Genomic DNA, 14628 nt, shown 5'->3' on the forward strand with positions numbered 1-14628 from the left:
GTTTAAAGACACATGGCTGTATAATTTTCTAAAATTTCCAGCAAAGTAGTATGACATTTTTTGGATCTTTGCCCTTATTGCCTAGTGAGAAAGGAGTACAGGGTGGTTTTCAAGCATTGGCTTTATATACCTGTGGCTTTATCACCAACATTTTTTTTTTATTTTGTTTGTGTGACTTTGTTTTTTGCTGATCTTTGCTTTTAGAGAGTTTCCTTTTATATATATGTATAGTGTGTTGATGTTGGGGGAATTCTCTTTCATCTCTCTTTTGTTCATTACCCCAGCTCTAGATTGGAATCTATTCTTTCCTTTATATGTGCAATTCGATTTTCTTAATTTTATCTAGTCTCTCATAGTCTAAAATGTACTGCAATCCTCTCTAACAATTTCATGCTTCTCACCTCATTTTGAAGTCACAGATTTTATTTCCAGATTCCTAGGAACATAAGGGGAAGCTATTTGTCCCTATTTCACCATATTCCCCTGTATTCTTCTATTTTTTTAAATAACTTTGACTCCATTTAGAGTTAATTGTGTAGCACCTCTTCACTTTAAAGGGGCTATGTTGACTTCAGAAACTTAACTGTATTGACTTGTTTTCAGAAGTTAATTGTGTCTTATGAGTTAGACATATGATTGTGTTTTTATGTCTTGGAGATTCGTAGCCACATCATGTATTATGTGGCATTTGTAGCCAGATGCCCTGTACCTAACACAGTCAAGATGACTCACTCTTATTCTTGCAACTGTGAGAAGCAGCAGACTTGCTGAGGTAGGGTTAGGGGCACAGGGTGATCAGTGCTGAGTATTTGGAGTGATAAAGCAAATAAGTTGGCTTTTATGTTCATCAACATGGTGTTGGAGGCACTAAGAATAGTTAATCATGTTCCCACCTGGTGTTTAATTTATTTTATACAAGAAAAATAAAAAAATCGGTAAACACAAATATAATCTTAAAATGTATATTTATGGTTGATATTTTCCCACACTTATGCATATTTTTATTGTACCAAAAGTTGAGATATGTTCTCATAATTTTCTGCTAAAGTTTGCAGTTTCCTTCAGAATTGTGTTTGATATTTAATTACACAATATTTTTTTAATAAAAGAGAATGTTTAATTGGGCTTATAGTTTCAGAGGGTTAGAGTCTATCATGGTAGACCAAAGCCATGGCAACAGAAACAGCTAAGATCTCACATCTTGATCTGTAAGGAGGCAGAGATAGCACACTGGGAATATGAGACTTTTGAAACCTCAAAGCCTGTCACCAGTGACACACCTTCTCCAACAAAGCCACACCTCCTAATCCTAACCAAAGAGCTCCATTAATTGAGGATCATATATCCAAATATATGATATGAGCCTATAGGGGACATTCTCATTCAAAACATCACAGCAATTAGCATAGAGACATAACTGGTTAAAGTGAAGAAGATTAGAGACTATAGAATGCTTGGTCCTAAATAAGACATCTTTAACACACCTCTCTCCTCAAGACTTACAGATCTAAGTGGAAGAGGGGAAGAAAGATTGTCAGAGGCAGGAGTGATGGATGAGTATAAGAAAACAGTGTTTTCCAAATACAACAGGACAATTGAACTTATGAACTCACAGCAACATACATATGTATGTTATAATAAACACACGCATGAGATTCATGAATAATCAAGCCAGACAAAAACCCAGAACAAAGCAAGGAAGTCCTACCACCAGCTGGGGAAACTATTGACAATTGATAGCTACTGTGAGAATCAGTTTTCATTGAGGGTGTGAATCCTGATAGGGCCACCATGCTCTAAGAGGGCCCCACATCAAAGAGTATTTGGCCAACACAATTTGGACTCAATGAATTTTTGTAAGAGAGGCAACATGAAGTTGGATGGGTAGAGGGATATGGTAGGTCTGGAAGGAATCGGATATTGTTCTCAAAATACATTGTATGGCTGGGTGGTGGTGGTGTACATGTTTAATCACAGCACTAGGGAGGCAGAGCCAGGCAGATATCTGTGAGTTCGAGGCCAACCTAGTCTACAGAGTGAGTTCCAGGACAGGCACCAAAACTACATGAAGAAACCCTGTCTCAAAAAACCAAAAAAAAAAAAAAAAAAAAAAACCAACAAAAACAAAACAAAACAAAAACAAAAACAAAAACAAAAAACAAAAACAAACCAGAAAAATACATTGTGATATTCTCAGAGAATTATAAAAATTACTGTAATTACACAGTATTTTAAATTATGAGGATAAGGGGAAAATCATTCATCTGCTCAACAGATATATTTTGAGTGCCTACTATATAGTATGATTTATTATCATTGTCAAATAAAATGCACAGACCTTGCTTAAGATTTTCTTAAGTGGAAAAATAGCTTAATTAACTCTTCTCACATTGCTGGACATTTAGGTTGTTTCTAATTTTCCCTTAAGGAAGGCTCTTGAAGTACAAATCTTTTCTTTCCTTTGTATCATTTCCTTAGGACAAACTACTCTAAATAGAATTGCTTTCCAATGATGTGAGTTTGTTTTTCCCCTAGAGGTGGTGGAGTAGCAGGTAGGAGTGAGCACACTCTATATTTATTTTTAATGATTTTAGTGTTTTCACACCAGAATGGCTATTTGCTCACAAATAATGATAAGGACATCACTGTTTGGGTGACAGGACACTGACTATACAAATGTAGAGATATTTTATGCTGCTGTGTGGATTGCTTTAGAAATAACTTTCATGGGCCCCAGTAGCCTAATAGATAAGTGATTGCTTTATTAATTTATAATATAGTAACTTTTAATTATGTTTAAATGATTATAATTAAGAAGCTACTTAGGTTCTTTAGTACTTTAGTTAAACAACTTGAGCCTTATAGGTGAATATTTAGAACTGATAAGTAAAGATGGTCAACTATAATATAATAACTATAATCTACTATAAAAACAATATGAATTTTAGAAAAGTTACTTGCCAGTACAGAGATATTATAAAATTAGATATGCTCACAGCATATGAAATTAAATTTTGAACAAATTTCTGAAAACACTATCTTAAAACTATTCTTAAATTTGTTCACAGATAAAAGGATATAACAGATACTCCATAAGTCCTTTGATTTATAGAACACAATGGTGGTGTGATGCTTCCATTGTTTTGTGCAGCGATTTAGAAATATTACTCATGCCAATTGCTTGTTCACTGACGGAAGACTCATATCTTTAAAAAACATGGACATACATGTGAGCATCAGACACTATTTATAGTGCTTCTAATGTATTCCTCTCCAATGTAACCAACTAATTATTTCTTGCCATTCTTTTGGATATGGACTCTAACATATCACTTTTCTATTTTAGTAGAAAACTAAAAATAAATGTTAAAACAACAGTTATGGTATCAGTTTTAAACTTTAAAGTATAAAATCAAACTGACAAGTCAGAACATTAGAAAAAGATTCGAGTCAGTAAACTACTATAACACAAAACCAATAAAAGGGCAAACATAGCAAGGAAATGATGATCAAATTTTGTAGGCTTTATCTTTTAATATTATTTTCTTGTTTCCCAGAGCTTTTATTACCAACACCATAATAAGGTATGTGCACACTAGCACATATCTTTTAGCCTTTGTTATAGAAAGATTTTGTAACTATTCTTTCAGCTTAAGAATTGAATCATATTGCAGAAAACAGTTCTGTGCTACATACATGCAGGCCATTGTGGGGCACCAGTGGTGAGTCATAGAAGACACTCATTGAGACATTCCAGACTGTTAATAACAAGGCCTGCTGGAACAAGAGGATGAATCAGATATTGTTCACTGTGGATAAGCCACTTGCTGGCTTTTTAAAATTTTATAATTTAATTTAATTTTACATATCATCCACAAATTCCCCTGTCCTCCCTCCTCCTGCCCCCCCCACCTTCCCCGCATCCCACCCCCTATCCTCATCTCCTCCAGGACAAGGACTCCCCTGGGGATTCAGCTCAGCCTGGTAGATTCAGTCTAGGCAGGCCCAGTCCCCTCCTCCCTTCACTCAAGCTGAGCAAAGTGTCCCTGCATAGGCCCTAGGTTCCAAACAGCCAGCTCATGCACTAAGGACAGGTCCCGGTCCCACTGCCTGGATGCCTCCCAAACAGTTCAAGCTAATCGACTGTTTCACTTACCCAGAGGGCTTGATCCAGTTGGAGGCTCCTCAGCCACTGGTTCACAGTTCATGTGTTTCCACTAGTTTGGCTATTTGTCCCTGTGCTTTTTCCAGTCTTGGTATCAACAATTCTCGCTCATACAATCCCTCTTCTTTCTCACTGATTGGACTCCTGGAGCTCATTCTTCTTCAAACTTCATTATAAAAAAGATTAGGGACAGGATCCTTACCCATCTGTGCCTTCCCCATACTCCCTGGCCTAACTGGGGCAGCACATCTCATGATTCAACCCAGTCTGATGTTTTCCTCAGATCTCCACTCCTCACATTCTGAAGTAGCCTAGCTTTCACACTAGCTTGACATGGCCCAAACTGGAGTCACATTCTCTCCCTTTCTTAGTTACCACTAATTGAATTAACACATGGTTCACCAATCAAAAAAAGCAACACCACTAACTCTTCATACTTGTTCTGAAATCAGTCAACATTGGGAAACAGTAAAGACAGAACCAAACTTCCATTCAACAGAGACAGGCTGGAATCGCATATCAAACATTTTAATGAAAGAATTACATGTGCCCCATTTCATATTGAGAAATGACAAACACTATGAAAGACAAATACAGTATGTACACCCCCCAAAAGCCTTACAAAAGTCTTACAGAGATGTTCTCCAAGCCAAAGCCTAGGACAGAATTAAAAAGAGTGATCATAAGCATTATAGAAGAATTTAGAAAGTTTAAAGAAGATATTAAACACCCTAATAAAATTAAAGAGAATAGGAATAAGCTTCTACTTGAAATATAAGAAAACATAAATTTATATGTCAATGATATAATGAAGACAATTTAGGATTCCAAAACTGAAATCAGTAAAGACAGAAATATCAAGGAGAACACAAGCTGAGATTAATATAGAATTGAAAATCTCAATAATTAATTAGAAAATCCAGAGGAAATTTCTACCAGTAGAAGAGATCAAGTAGAAGATAGACCATGAAGATGTGAAGATGAAGTAGAAGAATTAGGCCCCTCAATCAAAGAATACAAGAAATAAAAAAAAATCACACACTTGAAAGGAATATGTAATGAACTTTGGGACAAAAAAAGAACAAATCCTTTGCATTATAAGCATAAATGATGGAGAAAAATATTAAGTCAGTGGCATAGAAATGATCTTTAACTGGGTAATAAAACATTTCCAAATTAAATGAAACATGTGCCTATGCAGAGAAAAGATGCACACAGAACAATAAATAAACAGAACTAGAAAAGAAACTTCCCAGGCCATAATATATTTAAAATGCTATGTATACCAATGGGGGAAAAAAAAGAGTATTGAAAAGCAAACATTGCATGGTGGTGGTGGTACATGCTTTTAATCCCAGCTCTTGAGAGGCAGAGCCAGGTGGATCTCTGTGAGTTCAAGGTCTATAGAGTGAGATCCAGGACAGGCTCAAAGCTACACTGCTGTGGATGATTGACTGGTAAATAAAACACTGATTGGTCAGTAGCCAGACAGGAAGTATAGGTAGGAAAAACAGAGAGGAGAATTCTGGGAAGTGGAAGGCTGAGTCAGGGGACACTGCCAGAGGCCGCAAGGACAAGGAAGATGTAAGGTACCAGTAAGCCATGAGCCATGTGGCAAAGTATAGATTAATAGAAATGGGCTAAATATAAAAGTAAGAGCTAGACAATGGTAGGCCTGAGCTAATGGCCAAGCAGTTTAAATAATATAAGCGTCTATGTGTTTAGTTTATAAGTGGGCTGTCGGACTAACAGGGCTTGGCAGGGGCTGGAGAGAAGGTCTCCAGCTACACTACACAGAGAAACCCTGTCTAGTAAACAAAAACAAAAACAAACAAACAAAAAAGGAAACATTATGTATACTGAAAGACTCATCAGAATAAGAGATGAAATTTTCAATGGAAACTTTAAAAACCAGAAAAACTCACAACAAAATATTCAAATTTTTTAAATTATATGTTTTAATTTTATACATCAGCCATGGGATCCCCTGTCCTCCCCCCTCCCGCCCCCACCCCCAACTTCTCCCTAGCCCCTCCCCTCCATTCCCATCTCCTCCAGGACCAAGACACCCCTGGGGATTCATTTAAACCTGGTGGATTCAGTACAGGCAGGTCCTGTCCCCTCATTCCAGGCTGAGCATGTGTCCCTGTGTAAGCCCAAGGTTCCAAACAGCCAGCTCATACACTAAGGACAGGTCCTGGTCCCACAGCCTGGGTGCCTCCCAAACAGATCAAGCTATTCAATTGTCTCACTTATCCAGAGGGCCTGATCCAGCAGGTGGCTCCACAGCCTTTGGTTCATAATTCATGTGCTTTCTTTCCATTAGCTATTTGTCCCTGTGCTTTTTTGCAATCTTGAATTCAACAATTCACGCTCTTGCAGTCGCTCCTCTTTCTCGACAGTTGGACACCTGGAGCTCCACCTGGGGCCTGGCTGAGGATCTCTGCATCCACTTCCATCAGTTATTGGATGAGAGTTCCAAGATGACTGTTAGGGTGTTTAGTCATCTGATCACCAGACGAGGTCAGATCAGGATTTCTCTCGACCATTGCCAGCAGACTATAGAGGATATATCATTGTGGATTTCTGGGGACCTCTGGAGCACACTGCCTATTCATGTTCTCATGTAGTCTTCATTTATCATGGTCTGTTATTGCTCGTTCTCCCTTTCTGTTCTTGATCCAGCTGGGATCTCCTGCTCCCCTAAGCTTTCTTTCCCTCAAATCTTGACCTTCATTACTCGCACTGTCATCCAGGTTGTTCATGTAGATCTCATTCATTTCTCTGTCATTGGGTGATCCCTGGGTCTTTCCTAGGGTACTGTTTTCTAGGTAGCCTCCCTGGAGTTGTGTAGCAGTCTAGTCATCTTTGTTTTACATCTAATATCCTCCTATGAGTGAGTACATACCATATTTGTCCTTCTGAGTCTGGGTTGCCTCACTCAGGATGATTTTTTCTAGATCCATCCATTTGCCTGCAAACCTCATGATGTCATTGTTTTTCTCTGCTGAGTAGTACTCCATTGTGTATATGTACCACATTTTATTTAGTCACTCTTCAGTTGAAGGGCATCTAGGTTGTTTCCAGGTTCTGGCTATTACAAACAATGTTGATATGAACATAGCTGAGCAAATGCCCTTGTGGTATGATTGAGCATTCCTTGGGTATATACCCAAGAGTGCTACAGCTGGGTCTTGGGGGAGATGGATTCCCAATTTTCTAAGGAAGTGCCATATTGATTTCCAAAGTGGCTGTACAAGCTTGCATTCCCACCAGCAGTGGAGGAGAGTTCCCCTTGCACCACATCCTCTCCAGCATAAGCTGTCTTCTGTGTTTTTGATCTTAGCCATTCTGACAGGTGTAAGGTGGTATCTCAGAGTTGTTTTGATTTGTATTTCCCAGATAATTAGGGATGTTGAGTAATTCCTTAAATGTCTTTCAGCCATTTGAACTTCCTCTGTTGAGAATTCTCTGTTTAGTTCTATAGCCCATTTCTTAATTTGACTGTTGGGCATTTTGATGTCTAATTTCTTGAGTTCTTTATAGATTCTGGATATCAGCCCTCTGTCAGATGTGGAATTGGTGAAGACCTTTTCCCATTCTGTAGGCTGTCGTTTTGATTTGTTGACCATGTCCTTTGCTCTACAAAAGCTTCTCAGTTTCAACAGGTCCCATTGATTGATTGTTTCTCTCAGTGTCTGTGCTACCGGTGTTATATTTAGAAAGTGATCTCCAGTGCCAATGTGTTCAAGAGTACTTCCTACTTTCTCTTCTATGAGGTTGAGAGTAACTGGATTTATGTTGAGGTCTTTGATACACTTGGACTTAAGTTTTGTGCATGGTGACAGATATGGATCTATTTGCAGCATTCTATGCATTGACATCCAGTTATGCCAGCACCATTTGTTGAAGATGCTTTCTTTTTTCCATTGTACATTTTTGGCTTCTTTGTCAAAAATTATATATTCATAGGTGTGCGAGTTAATGTCAGGGTCTTCAATTCGATTCCATTGGTCCACATGTTGGTTTTTATGCCAGTACTAAGGTGTTTTTATTACGGTAGCTCTATAGTAGAGCTTGAGGTCGGGGATTGTGATGCCTCCAGAGGTTGTTTTATTGTACAGGATTCTTTTGGCTATCCTGGTTTTTTTGTGTTTCCATATGAAGTTGAGTATTATTCTTTCCAGATCTGGGAAGAATTGTGTTGGTAATTTGATGGGAATTGCATTGAATCTGTAGATTGTTTTGCTAAGATCGCCATTTTTACTATGTTAATCCTGCCTATCCATGAGCATGGGAGATCTTTCCATTTTCTGACATCTTTAATTTCTTTTTTCAGGGAGTTAAAGTTCTTGTCATATAGGTCCTTCACATGCTTAGTTAGAGTAACCCCAAGGTATTTTATATCATTTGTGGCTATTGTAAAGGGTGATGTATCTCTGATTTCCTTCTCAGCCTGTTTGTCTATTGTATATAGGAGGGCTACTGATTTTTTTGAGTTGATCCTGTATCCTGCTATGTTGCTGAAGGTTTTTATTAGCTGTATTATTTCCTTGGTTGAATTTTTGGGGTCACTCATGTATACTAGCATGTCATCTGCAAATAGGGAAAGCTTGACTTCTTCCTTTCCAATTTGTATCCCTTTAATCTCCTTATGTTGTCTTATAGCTCTGGCTAGAAGTTCAAGAACTATATTGAATAAGTATGGGGGGAGGGGACAGCCTTGCTTTGTTCCTGATTTTAGTGGTATTGCTTTGAATTTCTCTCCATTTAATTTGATGTTGGCTGTTGGCTTGCTGTAGATTGCCTTTATTATGTTTAGGTATGTTCCCTGTATTCCTGATTGTTCCAAGACCTTTATCATGAAGGGGTGTTGGATTTTGTCAAATGCCTTTTCTGCATCTAGTGAGATGATCATGAGGTTTTTTTTTCCTTTGAGTTTGTTTATATGGTGTATTACATTGATGGACTTTCGTATGTTGAACCACCCTTGCATCCCTGGGATTATGCCTACTTGATCATGGTAGATAATTGTTTTGATGTGTTCTTGGAGTCTGTTTGCCAATATTTTATTGAGTATTTTTGCATCAATATTTATGAGGGAGATCGGTCTGTAGTTCTCTTTCTTTGTTGCATCTTTGTTTGGTTTAGAAATCAGGGTAATTGTAGCATCATAGAAGGAGTTTGATAATATACCTTCTGCTTCTATTGTGTGGAACAATTTAAAGAGTATTGGTCTTAAGTATTCTTTGCAGATCTGGTAGAATTCTGCAGTGAAACCATCTGGTCCAGGGCTTCTTTTGGTTGGGAGACTTTTAATGACTGATTCTATTTCCTTAGGGGTTATTGGACTATTTAAATGGTTTATCTGGTCTTTATTTAACTTAGGTATGTGGTACCTATCCAGAAAATTATCCATTTCTTTTAGATTTTCCAGTTTTTGAAGTATGACCTGATGATTTTCTGGATTTCCTCATTGTCTGTTGTTATGTCCCCCTTTTTGTTTCTGATTTTGTTAATTTGGATTCTCTCTCTCTCTCTCTCTCTCTCTCTCTCTCTCTCTCTCTCTTTTGGTTAGTTTGGATAAGGGCTTGTCTATCTAGTTGATCTTCTCAAAGAACCAACTCTTTGTTTCATTAATCCTTTGTATTGTTCTCTTTATTTCTATTTTATTAATTTCAGCTCTCAATTTGATAATTTCCTGGCATCTGTTCCTCCTGGGAGACTTTGCTTCTTCCTGTTCCAGGGCTTGCAGGTGTGCTTTCAAGTCACTAGCATGAGATTTCTCCAGCTTCTTTATATGGGCATTTAGTGCTATGAATTTTCCTCTTAGCACTGCTTTCATAGTATCCCATAAGTTTGGGTATGTGGTGTATTCATTTTCATTGATCTCTAGGAAGTCTTTAATTTCTTTCTTTATTTCTTCCTTAATCCATTAGTGATTCAGTTGAGCATTATTCAGTTTCCATGAGATTGTAGGATTTCTGTAGTTTTTCTGTTGTTGAAATCTAACTTTAAACCATGGTGGTCCGATAGAACACAGGAGGTTATTCCAATTGTTTTGCATCTGTTGAGATTTGCTTTGTGGCCAAGTATGTGGTCGATTTTAGAGAAGGTTCCATGGGGTGCTGAGAAGAAGGTATATTCTTTTTTGTTTGGGTGCAATGTTCTGTAGATATCGATTAAGTCCATTTGAGCCATAACATCAGTTAAGTCCATTAAGTCTCTGTTAAGTTTCAATTTGGCCAATCTGTCCAGAGGTGAAAGTGGGGTGTTGAAGTCTCCCACTATTAATGTGTGGGGTTTTATATGTGATTTAAGCTTTAGTAATGTTTCTTTTACATATGTGGGTGCCGTTGTGTTTGGGGCATAAATGTTCAGAATTGAGACTTCATCTTGGTGGATCTTTCCTGTGATGAGTATGTAATGACCTTCATCATCTCTTTTGATTGATTTTAGTTTGAAGTCTATTTTGCTGGATATTAGGATGGCTACACCAGCTTGCTTCTTAAGACCATTTAATTAGAAAGTCTTTTCCTAGCCTTTTATTCTTAGGAGGTTTCTGTCTTTGAATTTGAGTGTGTTTCTTGTATGCAGCAGAAAGATGGGTCCTATTTTCATATCCATTCTGTTAGTCTGTGTCTTTTTATAGGTGAATTAAGTCCATTGATATTAAGAGATATTAATGACCAGTGATTGTTTGTTCCTGTTGTTATTTTTATTTTTTCGTGGTAGTGTGTAGTTAGAGTTTTCCTCCCTGGCCCACGGTCAGGACAAATCTCTCTCACCCACCAGGCCCATAGACGCTCAGAACCAACCAAGTAAACACACAGAAACTTACATTGTTTAGAAACCGTATGGCTGTGGCAGGCTTCTTGTTATCTACTTCTTCTATCTTAAATTAACCCATTTCTGTTAGTCTATACTTTGCCTCATGGCTTTTGGCTTACCAATGTCTTTACATGTTGCTTTTAGTGGCGTCTGGCAGTGTCTCCTCCCAGCCTTCCTGTTCCCAGCCTTCTCCTCTTCCTTGCCCCACCTATACTTCCTGCCTGGCCACTGGCCAATCAGAACTTTATTTACACAGAGCGATATCCACAGCAGTAGTGTGTGTGTGCTTCTCTTCTTTGGGGTTTACTGCTGTGGTGTTATCTATTGCCTGTGTTTTCATGGGTGTATCTGCCTTCCTTAGATTGGAATTTTCCTTCTAGTGCTTTCTATAGGGCTGGGTTTGTGGATAAGTATTGTTTAAATCTGGTTTTGTCTTGGAAGGTCTTGTTCACTCCATCTATGATGATTGAGAGTTTTGCTGGGTATATTAGTCTAGGCTGGCATCCATGGTCTCTTAGTGTCTGCATTATATCTGTCCAGGTCCTTCTGGCTTTCAAAGTCTCCATTGAGAAATGGGGTGTTATTCTGATGGGTTTGCCTTTATAAGTCACTTGGCCTTTTTCCTTTGCTGCCCTTAATATTCTTTCAAAATATTCAAATTTTTAAAAGACCAGAAATGCCAACCAAGAGCAGTTTAGCCAGAAATATGACCTGTCATATTTGAAATAGAAATAGAAATAAAAACTTTCACTGTTTTATATAAAAAGGTTATATAAAAATTCAAGTTTAGGCCGGGTGGTGGTGCATGCCTTTAATCCCAGCACTCAGGAGGTAGAGCCAGGTGGATCTCTGTGAGTTTGAGGCCAGCCTGGTCTACCAACTGAGTTCCAGGAGAGGTGCAAAGCTACACAGAAAGACCCTGTCTCGAAAAAAACAAACAAACAAACAAAAATTCAAGTTTATTAAATCAGCATCTTGGTGAATAACGGAAAGAATACTTCAGACTGAAAGAGAAATAAGCATCACCAAGTGGCTATGGAAAGAACACAAATGAAGCTATGATTACAGAAACACTAAGTAGTACTAAAACACAAATGTGCACGCGAGACACACACACACACACACACACACACACACACACACACACACACACCAGCCACAAAATGACATCAGTTAGTACACACATTCCAATTATAACTTTAAGTATTAGTGGACTCAATTCCCCAGTCAAACAACATAAATTAGGTGAATGGATCAGGAAGCAATATATACAATTTTTTCTCTGTAAGAAACTAGTTTTACCTTCAAGGACAGGCACCACCTTAGAGTGCAAAGATGGGAAAAAAATCTAAACAAAATGGGACCAGAAAAGAAAGTGTAGTTAGAGTTTTCCTGCCTGGCCCACAGTCAGGACAAATCTCTCTCACCCGCCAGGCCCATAGTTGCTCAGAACCAACCAAGTAAACACCCAGAAACTTACATTGCTTACAAACTGTATGGCTGTGGCAGACTTCTTGTTTTCTACTTCTTCTATCTTAAATTAACCCATTTCTATTAATCTATACTTTGCCACGTGGCTTGTGGCTTACCAGTGTCTTTACATGTTGCTTCTCATGGCAGCGGCTTGCAGTGTCTGCCTCAGCCTTTACTTCCCAGAATTCTCTTCTCTCTTGTCCCGCCTATACTTCCTCCCTGGCCACTGGCCAAACAGCATTTTATTTATACAGAGCGATATCCACAGCAAGAAAGAGGTATTATTATCATTCTATTTGACAAAATAGACTTCAAACTAAAAGGTAAAATATGACATTTTATTCCGATGAAAAAAATCAACCTAAAAATATTACAGTTCTAAACATTGATGCACTGCTCTCTGGCACAACCAATGTTGTAGTAAGTACACTACTGAACTTAAAACACAGATTAACTTGAACTCAGTAATAGTAGGTGATTACAATACCCCATGTTCTCCAAAAGACATATCATCTGCACAGAAATTTAACAGAGACACATAGGAAATAAATCATATCATACATCTAATAGACCTAATACATAAACACAGAATATTTCACCTAAAAACCAAATAATATTCATTCTATTTGGGAAGTCATGGAAGTTTATCTAAATAGATCACATTCTGTATGTGATACAAAACAACTCACAACAAATCAGGAAAAAATTGAAAAAAAAAATTATATCCTGTCTGACCACAATGCAATGAAGCTTAAAAGCAAGAACAAAAGAAATTACATCTTTAGATCTCTAGAAATTACATAAAGTAATGGGGATCAAGTAATTTCAAAGTAGAAATTATGAAAGAAATAAAAAACATTCTGTAACTAAATAAAAATAAAAACAACATAACTTCTGGGACATAGTAAAGACAGTTGTAAGATGGAAATTTATAGCTCGAAGTGCCTACATTAAGAAACAAAAAAGACAACAAATAGATTACTTAATGATGCAACTCAAAGGAAATACACCAAACCCAAATCCAGTCAATTAGAAGAAGTAATAAAAACTGGAGCAAAAATCAATGAAGTAGACAAAATGAAAATAGTACAATCAACTGGTCTAAGAACTGGTTCTTTGTGAATATAACATCAACAGACTCTTATTACAACTATTTAAAAGGAAGAAAGAGAGGATACAAATGAAAAGAACCAGAAATAGACAGAGAAACATTACACCAGACAACAGAAATTCATAAAAATATAAGGAAATATTTAAAAAACTTATACTCTTTTAAGTTTTATACTCTAAAAGAAGGGGATGAATTCAGGAATTCATCCAAACAACCAAAGTTAAAAAAGAAGACATCAGCAACTTAGACACACAACAAATGAGGAGAATTAAATAACAATAAAGAGTCTTCTGACTAAAAGAAGCATAGATACAGATGTCAGATGTATCCATAACAAAATTCTAGCAGACTTTCAAAGAACTAAAGCCATACATTTTAAATAATAATAACAGTAGCAATAATAATAATAGTAATAATAGAAACAGAAAAACACTTCTATACTCCTTCAACATAGCCATTAATGCCCTAATACTAAAAATAGATATATAATAGAAACAACAAAAACTTACAAGCCATTATCCCCAGTGAACATAGATGCTAAATTTCTCAATAAAGCACTTGTGAACTGAATGTTGGCCTGTATAAAATCATCCATCATTGTCAAGTTGGCTTTGTCTTGGAGGTTCAGAGATGGTTAAGCACACATAAGTCAATAAATAAAATAAATCAATCATATAAAATGGAATTAAAGAAAAAATTCATGTGGTTTTCTCAATAGATGCAAAAATAATCCTTTGACAAATTCCAGCAGGTTGTCAGGATAAATGACCTATTCATCCACATAATAAATGCTATAGATTACAAACCTACATACAACATCATCCTAAATGGAGATAAACTTGAAGCAATTTTATTAAAATCAGGAATGAGACAGTCTATCCACCATTCCTTCCCCTTTTTCAGATAGCTTGAGCAATAAGGCAAGAGAGTAAAAAAGGATGTAAATATATAAAAAAGTCAACTTATCCCACTTTGCAGATACATGCACAACAGATTTCAAAAATGACACCAGAAAACTGTAAATGACCCACACTTTCATCAAACTGGT

The sequence above is a fragment of the Onychomys torridus genome, chromosome 7 (genome assembly GCF_903995425.1).
Source record: "Onychomys torridus chromosome 7, mOncTor1.1, whole genome shotgun sequence".
In the NCBI taxonomy this organism is placed as follows: Eukaryota; Metazoa; Chordata; class Mammalia; order Rodentia; family Cricetidae; genus Onychomys; species Onychomys torridus.